This window comes from Hypanus sabinus, chromosome 16 (assembly GCF_030144855.1).
Source record: "Hypanus sabinus isolate sHypSab1 chromosome 16, sHypSab1.hap1, whole genome shotgun sequence".
NCBI lineage: Eukaryota > Metazoa > Chordata > Chondrichthyes > Myliobatiformes > Dasyatidae > Hypanus > Hypanus sabinus.
Window position 1 is genome coordinate 23577221 of NC_082721.1, and position 11019 is coordinate 23588239.

An 11019-nucleotide genomic window follows, 5' to 3' on the forward strand; every position below is an offset into this window, starting at 1 on the left:
TCAAATCTTACTGCAATAAAGGGCAAGTTATTATTTTGCTTTCTGTACCTGCATGTAAATTTCAATGATTTGTGAACAAGATCCCCCTGAGCACTAATTCCTTTCAAACTCCCACCATTTAAACAATCAATGCCATCTAATGCCATTCCTCCATCTCCACCTCATCTACTCTCAGGATGAGGCTTTTCATTCTAGAATGAAGGAGAACTGTATGCAATATGCCAGGTGTGACCTAACCAGAGTTTTATAAAGTTGTAACAAGGCTTCCTGAAGTTTGAACTTGGTGCTGTGTCAAATAGAAACAAGCATTCCATAAGCCTTCCACCCTATTGAACTGTGTAGCCAATTTCAAGGAGCTATGAATGTGGATCCCAAGATCTCTCTGCTCAGCAGCTCTGTTAAGGACCTTGCCCTTGCATTTGCCCTACTAGGGTGCAGCATCTCATATTTATCTGGGTTAAACTCCATCTGCCATTTCTCAGCCCACATTTGCAACTGATCTATATCATGCAGTATTCTGCACTGTCCACGACTCCGCAAATTTACTAATCCACCCATCTACATTTTCAACCAGGTGATTTACATACATTACAAACAGCAGAGGTCCCAACACAGATCTCTGCCAAACTTCACTAATTACATACAGGCCCCCAGCTCGAATGAGTCCCTTAAACCTCTACCTGCTGAATCCAAACAGGCAATGGGGCTGCAGTTCCCATGCATCTTAATCAACCGCATTAACCCTCCCATGAGGGACCTCATCAAACGCCTTACTAAAATCCATCCACTACCCTACCCTCATCAATCTCTCTCATCACCTTGTCAGAAAAATTCAACGAAGACGTTAAGGTACAACCTGCCCCATACAAAGCCTAATTAGGCCATGGGATTCCAAATGCTCAAATATCCTATACCTAAGAATTTTCTCTAGCAATTTCCCTACAACTGACGTGAGACTTACCCAGGATTTTCCCTTGTTCCCTTCTTAAATAGAGGTACAACATTAGCCGCATATCAGACCCCCAGGACCTTGCCTGTGACTAAAGAGGACACAAAGATTCTAGCCAAGGGCCCAGCAGTCTCATCTCTAGCCTCCTTCAATAACCTGGGGTAAATCCCATCAGGGCCTGGGGACTTATCCACCTTAAAACTCTTTAGGAGGCCCAATACTTCCTCCTTCCCGACCTCTAAACTGCCTGTAGTAATATTATCAATATAAACACTTACACTATGTTTACTGAGCAACTGAGGAAAAAGAAATAATTGATATATAAATCAAAGAGTAAGAAATCAACGGATTGGAATGGATCTGATATGTAATTAAAAACATCACTGACTGTTGTGAAACCACTGACTCATAACTGTAATCAGTCTTTGATTGCTGGAAAATTTCCCAATAAAATGAAAGTCGCCAAGGTCATTCCAATATACAAAGCTGGAGATAAACACGTATTTTCAAATTATAGACCAGTTTCTTTGTTCTCACAGTTTTCCAAAATATTGGGAAAAAAATTTGTAACAAGGTTAAATGATTTTATAACGAAACATAAGATATTCTGTGAGCAGCAATATGGTTTCAGAAAAAAAAATCAAAACCAGTACAACAGCATTAAGAGATTTTGTAAAAGAAAGATCAAACGCTCTAGAAAGAGATGAATACACAGTAGAAATATTCCTTGATCTGAAAAAAGCATTTGGCAGCATTGACCATAAATTATTATTAACAAAATTAGAAAGATATGGTATCAGAGAGGAGGCACATGACTGATTAAGTAGTTATTTAGAAAGCAAACACGAGGAAATCTACAGAGTCCTGATGAAGGGTCTCGGCCCGAAACGTTGACAGCGCTTCTCCCTATAGATGCTGCCTGGCCTGCTGTGTTCCACCAGCATTTTGTGTGTGTTGTAGTTATTTAGAAGACAGGTATCAGTATGTGCATATAAACAACTCAAATTCAAATCTTTTGAGGGTAACTTGTGGGGTTCCATAAGGTCCAGTGCTTGGTCCATTGCTGTTCATTTTGTATATAAACGATATATGTATGGTTTCTCAGACATTAAAATATATATTATTTGCTGATGATACAACTATTATTTTGTAGTGGGGAACATCTGAATACAGTGGATACAGTGTTTAGGATACAGTGGAGAAAGAACTAAAAATTATAAAGGAATGGTTTGATACTAACAAATTATCACTGAATCTAAGTGAAACTAAATTCATAATATTTGGAAACTGTGGACCAAACTCATATAGTAAACAGAATAAATGATGTTGAAATTGATAAGGTATCTGAAACAAAAATTTTAGGAGTGGTAATAGATAATAAGTTAAGCTGGAAATCACATATAACTTATGTCAAAGCAAAAATGTCAAAATCTATTGCAATACTGTACAAAGACAAGATTTCTTAAATCAGGAATCCTTGTATACGTTATACTGTTCACTTACAGTCCCATACATGACTTACTGTGTAGAGGTATGGGGAAATACATACAAAACAAATACAAACTCAATTTTTCTACTCCAAAGGAAAGTTATACGAATTGTAAACAAGACAAGTTATGAGCCAACCAATCCACTATTTATTCAACTAAACACTTTAAAATTCAGAGATTTTGTAGATTTTAAAATAATACAAATTATGTATAAAGTAAAAAATGGACAGTTACCACAAAGTATCCAAAGATTGTTTAAAATGAGAGAAAGTCAACATGATTTGAGAGGAACATGGATATTTCCAAATCAAAGGATAAGAACAAATGTAAAAAATCATTGTATTTCAGTCAGAGGGGTGAATCTATGGAACATTTGTAGTGAGATTTTAAAAACATGCACCACACTTAAGTTTAAAAATTATTTTAAAATAATTTAATGAACAAATATAAAATACATGATTTAAAATGAATGGGAGTAATGTTGATAAATGATATTTGGAATTGGATTTTGTGTTAAAAGATTATGAATTTTTTTGTTTTGATGTGATGATTGACACCAAATACGTTTTTGTATAAGAGGGGTAGGCGTAATAAGCTATAGCTTCAGCCTACACCCTTTCGGTCTGTTGTAAGGATTTTTATTATTAAATTTTGTCTTATGAAACCATCATTGAAAATGATGCTTTTTGTTATATTTGTACTGACCAGAATAAATAAAATTTCATTCATTCAAAGTTGAAATCCCCTATGATAACCCATTATTTTTACACATTTTCTTAATCTGATTATGTATCTGTTCCTCAATGATGGGGGGGTTTGTACTACAATCCCACCAGTGTGATTGCACCCTTCCTGTTCCTGAATTTCACCCAAATGGACTCAGCCTCCAACCCCTCCATTATGTCTCCTCTGAGTGCAGCTGTGATATTGTCCCTAATTAAGAGTGCAACTCCATCTCCTCTTTTACCTACTCTTCCTCTGTCTTTTCTAAAATCTGGTGCATTAATCACCCACTCCTGCCCCTTTCTGAACAAAGTCTCTGTAATGCCCACAATATCAAAGTTCCTTATAGTGGTCCATGCTCTAGGTTCATCATCCTTACCCATAATACTCCAAGCGTTAAAATACACACTCTTCGAACTGTCCGACCCATCACACCCACTATTTTGATTTTGCCTTTCAATACTTTCCCCTGCCATTGAACTTCTGGTCAGATTCTTCCCCTACTGACCTGGGGCTCCGGTTCCCAGCCCCCTGCAAAACCAGTTTAAACTTTCCCGAGTAGCATCAGCAACCCCCACAGCTGGGATATTGGTTCCCCTCCGGTTCGGGTGCATCTTGTACAGGTCACCCCTTCCTCAGAAAAGGATCCAATGATCCAATATAGATGACACGAATAAGAAGTTTGTACATTCTCCCTGTGATCCCGTAGGTTTCCAGCAGGTGATCCAGTTTCCTCCCACTTTCCAAAGACGTATAGTTCAGTAGGTTAATTGCTCACTCGGGCGATGCAGACTCATTGAGCCAGAAGGACCTCAGAAGAACAGGAGTGGAGAGGGTTAGTAGCTTTAAACTCCTTGGCATCAATGTATCAGAGGATCTGTCCCAGGACCAGCACATTGAGTCATCACAGAAAAGGCAAGACAGTGCCTTTACTCTCTCTAAGTAGTTTGTGTAGACTTGGCATATCACCAAAAATGTTGACGAACTTCTATTGATGCATTATGGAGGGTAGCCTAATTTGCTTCATGGTCTGCTACAGAAACGTCAATATCAAAGAACAGAAAAAGTTACAGAAAGTGGGAAATGCATCGCGGGCACACGCTCCCCACCACTGAGCACATTTACATGGAGTGGTGCCACAGGAAAACAGCATGCATCATCAAAGACCCCCACCATCCAGGCCATACTCTCTTTCTGCAGTAGACATCAAGCAGGAGCGATAGAAACTTCGGGTCCGGTGACACCAGATTCAGGAACAGTCATTACCCTACACCAGGTTCCTGCACCAGCATAGATAACTTCACTCACCACTAGTCAACCGACTTTACCACCTACACACACTTTCAAGGACTCTGCAACTCGTGCTCTCAGTGTTATTTTTATTAGCAGAGTTTGTCTTATGTACATTGTCTGTCAGAATTTATCTCCTTATGTATAGTTTTTAATAAAATTCTGTTGTTCTTTTATTCCCCGTAAATGTCTGCAAGAAAGTGAATTTCAGGTAATGTAGGGTACATGTACTACTATAATCAATTTACTTTGAACTTTGAGCCTTCACTGTTTCATGCACTGGTTTGCAACAAATGATCCACTTTTGACCTTGTCCCCTCTGTCCTCCCCCTCTTCACTGTAAATCGGCTTGTTTTTATTTCTACCCCAGAGTCTCGGGCTTTCTTCTGGGTTCTGCAGCCGTCCACTCCACTTGAAGCTGATTTCATCTAGAAGCCTGCTGTCCTGCGCCCTAGTTCATGCTCGTTATCCTACTGTGGCTCCTGCTCCAACAGTGCCTCACACATTAAACATTTCTTAAACATTTTAGGTTCCTTAAATATTAAGGTTGTCATAGCTGTGTGGGGGAGGGGACGTGGGGATAAGCTCCCTCTACCTATTAAGTGCTCCCAATGACATGCGCCTCAATTAACCTCTGACAACCAAGTCCAAATCCTGTGTGGCTTAGCTACTAAACCCAGCAGAACCCTTTCTACTGACAGGAGAAGAGGCAAAGGTGGGCTGCAGGTACCCTAAACCCATTTGCTACGGGCAGATAGGTCTCGTCAGCTGTGGTTGGCAGCTCATCTGGGAGGAGGGAGCTCAGACCTCGCTGCCTTGCGGCCATACCCGCTCATGGGGAAGGCTTCGGGAGTAAACCCCGAGGGAAAAACCCGGAGCTGGAGTCCCCAAGGCAGCGGCGCTGATGGTGCCAAACTGTATCGGTCTCTGCCGCTTGGACAACAGCCTGCTCTCCATATTGCACTGCCCTGGCTTGCGTATGACTGCTCGGTCACAACATCCATGGCTGACCCTGATAATCGGAGAGCCCTGAAGTTTGTCATTCTCCCTCATAAACTTGCCATTCCTTACTCTCTCTGGCCTTACACTCCCTGAACACAATGCACTTCCTGAATCCTCTGCTCTTTATGAAACCCCAATCTTCAATGCCTCACCACTGGTGAGTGTCTCTTTCAGGCAGCTGACCCCAGTAACGTTGCAACTCCTCCCTAAGCCCCTCATCCGGGAGGAGTTAATGATAACGAGGGAAGAATAAGACATGGAGATACGTAGGATAAGTCCAGGTAGGTAGTTGGTAGCACAGATTCAGCGGGAGCTTGGGATGCCATCTCCAAACAAGAAGCAGTCCAATCCCAATACATTTCAAATCATAGTCGTGGACTTCAGCCCAGCTTGAATGAAGAAAACCCTGCCCAGTTACCATCAGCGTACAACCTACAGCACTGGAGGTCCCAACACACTAGAGCACTGTTATACTAAGATAAAGAATGCCTCCCGTTCCGTGCCCAGACCGCAATTCAGTAAATCGGATTGCTTGTCTGCCCTCCTCCTACCCGCGTACAGGTTGAGGGTAAAGAACAAAGCTCTCGAGAGAAGGACGACAAAGAGGTGGTCGCCGGAGCGGGGTGGGCCGCGTTCAAGGACTCATCCGTGGATCTGAATGGATACACCATGGTTGTCATGGAACTTAATAGCACAGATGAAAAATGAGTGCCCCCACAAAATCACTCACAGACTTCCTTCATCAGAAGCCCTGGATGAACTATGAGATTTGGGATCTGCTGAGAGCCAGATCAGAGACATTAAAGTCCGGTGACCGAGGAAGTTACACAGGTCCAGGCACGATCTCCAGAATGGCATCTCACGGGCGAAGTGCAATTCTGAACTGAACTCAAAGCAACGAAGGATTCTCGGCAGTTGTGGCAAGTCTTGAATACAGTACTATCACCCCTTATAAAGTTAAATCAGGTGACAACAGGGCTTCACTTCCGGATGAACTCAATTCCTTCTATGCTCACTTTGACTGTCAGAACATGGAGAAACGATCACAAACTCCCACACTCCCCAATGATCACATGATCTCAATCTCTGAGGTCAATGTGCAAGTGGCCTTCAGGAGGGTGAACCATCCAGCCCAGATGGTGAATGGCCAAGTTCTAAAGACCAATGCTGATCAACTGGCTGGAGTTTTCACTAAAATCTGCAACCTCTCGCTTCAGTGTGTGCAATACCCACCTGCTTCATGCTGGCTTCCATTACACCAGGACCTGCTTCAATGACTATCGTCCAGAAGCACTTACGTCCACACTGTGGTGATGAAATATATCAACTCCTGCCCGAGAAGTGACTTAAATCCTCTCGAATTTGCCTGCCGGAGGAGCAGATTAACATCAGATGCCACCTCATTGGCTCTTGACTGAACCTTGAAATGTCTGTATAGCAAAGGTGCACACATCAGGACGCTCTTCATTGGCTACAGTTCAGAGTTCAATACCATCATCCACTCAAAAACTAAGCAATAAGCTCCAAGACCTGGGCATCAATACCTCCTTGTGCAATTGAATCCTTGATTTCCATTTGCAGATCCCATTTAGTTTGGATTGATAACAACATCTCCATGATCTCCATCAGCACAGGTGAACCGCAAGGCTGTACGTTTAGCCCCCTGCCCTACTCCCTCTACACTTATGACTGTGTACCTAAGCACAGCTCCAATGCCATATTCGAGTTTGCTGACAACACCACTGTTTTAGGCCGAATCGAAGGTGGTGATGAATCAGCATATAGGAGAGAGATTGAAAATCTGGCTGAGTGGTGCTACAACAACAACCTTTTACTCAGTTTCACCAAGGCACTGATTATTGATTTCAGGAGAAAGAAACCAGAGGCCCATGAGCCAGTCCTCATCGGAGGGTCAGAGGTGGAGAGGGTCAGCGACTTTGCATTCTTCAGTGTAATTATTTTGGAGGACCTGTTCTGGCCCCAGTGTTAAAGTGCAGTTACGAAGAAAGCACAGCGGTGCCTCTACTTTGGAGTTACAGAGATTTGGCGTGACATCTAAAACTTTGACAAACTTCTGGTGGAGACTATATTGACTAGTTGCATCACAGCCTGGTTTGGAAACACCGACGGCCTTGAATGGAAAAGCCTATAAAAGCAGTAGATACAGTCCATCAAGGGTAAAGCCCTCCCAACCATTGAGCACAACTACATGAAATGTTGTCACAGGAAAGCAGCGTCCATCATCAGGGACCCCCCCCCCCCACCGCCACCCAAGACACGTTCTTTCCTGCTGCTGCCACCAGCAAGAAGGTTCAGGAGCCCCAGGACTCACACCACAGTTATTACCCCTCAACTATCTGACCCTTGAACCAAGGAGGGTAATTTCATTCAACTTCACTTGCCCCACCATTGAAATGTTCCTAGAACCAAAGGATTCACTTTCAATGTCTCTTCATCTCATGTTTTCAATATTTAATGTTTATTTATTTATTATTACTATTATTTCTTTCTTTTTGTATTTTCCCAGTTTGTTGTCTTCTTCAGTCCAGATGAACACCCAAGCTGGGTGATCTTTCATTGATCCAGTTACGGTTATTATTCTATAGAATGATTGAATACGGAAAACCCTGAACATCCTCTGCACAGCACCATCCAGAGACAGAGAAGCAGCTTCAGCGGCAGGTTGCTGTCAATGCAATGCTCCTCAGACAGGATGAAGAGATCATTACTCCCCAACGCCATTCAGCTCTACAATTCAACCACCTGGGGCAAGACATGTTAAAGTGCCGGGGTTAGGACTGAGCTTAAGTTACCACTCAATGCACTTTAGTAACTATTTAAGAACTTTTTAAAAGCTATTTATTAAAGCTTTTTGGGAGGGTGATTTTAGATGCATATCATATTTATATTGAGTTAAATACTTATGTAATTAGTTTTGCTACAATAAGTGTATGGGACACTGGAAAAATGTTGAATTTCCCCTTGGGGATGAAAAAAGTATCTATCTATCTATCTATCTAGTATGCTCATAAGAAAATGAATCTCATGGTTGTTTCCAGAGAAATATATGTACCTTGATAATAAATTTACTTTGAACTTTAAGTCTCTGAAGTGCTCCATAAGGCTCTCCTCATCATTTGACCATTTACCTACCATCTTGTTGTTCTGCATGAACTTTCATGCCTCCTGTGATATTTTTTCTACAATAAGATGCGCCTCATTGGGAAATCCAGAGGTCACCATGAAAAGCCGAAGTCTCTTCAAATGAGGATAATGTTTCCTGGATAATCACAAATGGAAGGACCTTAACTGAGATGAAGAAAGCAGCTTGAGTGACCTCCTGATGGTTGTTAGGAATTGAAGCAGCTGATGTGCATCTGTAGCTGTGCCTAGTGAAGCTGCAGTCACACGTCACTGATAATTAATTGAGAGTCCAGATGAGATTAATTGCACTTTCAGGCAAGTCAACACTATGAGTAATGAGCAGGCCCAATGGGTTTGCAATCCCAGTGTTTAAGTTTGCCCGGTGTGCACCTGTGAATGTGTACAATTCCTGGTGGAGCAATCAAAGAGAAAGCAGGACCTAAATTTTATTTTTGACTGGTGTGAGCAAACTTCTCTTTAGTTAGTTCAATGATCGGTAAGCCTTACTTGATGTTTACTAGCACAAATCCCATACAGCTCAGAACAGATGACAGGTAATGAGGTGCAATTGGTAGCAGGGTAGTGTGGCAGCCAATTTGCACAGCAAGCTCCCACAAGCAGCCAAGTGATAATGTGAGTATAATCTATTTGTGGCATTGTTTAAGTATTCATTATAAAGGTTTTTTAACTGTGGAAGGTGTGCATGCCATGCTTTTTAACCAGACGTTTCGTAAAATGGCTGGCTAACAGAAGTCACAGCCTCAGAATAGAAGGATGCCCCTTTAGGGCAGAAATAAAGAGGAATTTCTTTAGCCAGAGAGTGGTGAATCTGTGAAATTCATTGCCACAGACAGCTGGGGCGGCTAAGTCATTGGGCATATTCAAAGTGGAGGTAAGGGTGTCAACGGTTACGTGGAGATGGCAGGAGAATGGGGGTGAGAGGGATAATAAATCAGCCCTGATGGAATAGCGGAGCAGGCTCGATGGGTCTTGTGTTCCTCTCTGTCACGGTGATATGAAATACCAGCTGTGGCCGATAGATGGCGCCTGGGCTTCACGATTGTGCGTCTCACACTGACTCCTTTCATCCCATCCCTCCCTCTTTTTACACGTGTGGATGTTTATTGAGCCAGATGCTGTGAACCGTTGGCTGTGTCAAGTTCAGCCTGTGCAGGGCACACTGCAGGTCAGAAAGTGGTGGATCTGACCCCTTGCTCTCGGCACAAAGGCCAGGGCCGTTCGGAATGGCCCCGAGTTGACTGACAGGGTGCACCGCGTATTTATTCGAATGCGGTCAGTGCCCTGCAAGGAAAGGCTAAATATTGTTTGTTTTTTAAAAAATTAATTGATGTTGAGGGAGAAACTACAGATTGATTAGCCTAAATTCATAGTAAGGGAAATCATAAGTCCTTTGCAGAATACATGAAAATGTTTGATTTTTAAAAATCACACTTAAAATTCCGGTGGAATCCAACGCAATTAGCATGGACATGGAAGTTAATTCATGCTCGACAAACTTACTGGAGATCTGAGAACTACATCAGATAAAATTAGTTTGATTTGTCACGCAAACATCAAAATATACAGTGAAATCTGTTGTTTCTCTCAACGCTAACACGGTCCAAGGATCGCTTGCAGTCCTGATTGACCCAAAGATGTCCAGGCTTTGGTTTGGGGAGGACGCAGAAGAGGTTTACCAGGACGCTGCTCGGATTAGAGGGCACGTAGGATGAGCGGCTTACTCCGGAACGGCGGGAAGCTGAGGGGAGATCTGATAGAGGTTTTTAAGACTGAGAGGTATTGATACAGCATACAGACAGTATCTTTTCCCCTGGGTTGAAATAGCTAATACCAGAGTGGATGCATTTAAGGTGGAGGGGGGTAATTTCAAAGGGGATGTGAGGGGCAAGTTTTTAAACTCAGAGCGGTAGGTGCCCCTCCCTGAAGTGGCAGTAGAGGCAGATACATAAAGGAATTTAAGAGACATTTAGACAGGCACGTGAATGTGAGGAAGGTGGAAGGATATGGACATTGCTTAGGCAGAAAGGATTAGTGTGGTTGGCCATTTAATTGCTAATTTAATCGGTTGGGCACAACATTGTGGGCTGAAGGGCCTGTTCCTGCGCTGTACAGTTCTATGTGCTGGGGGCAGCCCGCAGTTGATACCACAGGACTGCAGAAGGATGGGGTTGAGAGGGATCAGCCATGATTGAGTGATGGAACAGACTGGATAGTCTTTCCATTGTTGTGCCTTCCATGCTAGAGTACTAAATGTTGTGAATTTAATATTTCAGTAATATTTGAATAATATTGTTTGATTAAACATTCTTTGTTGTTTATGTAATTTATATTGGGCTCTATGTGAAAGTATGTGAATGGCTCACGTTTTGAGGAAACCATGCCGACTATGGCCAATTTTAT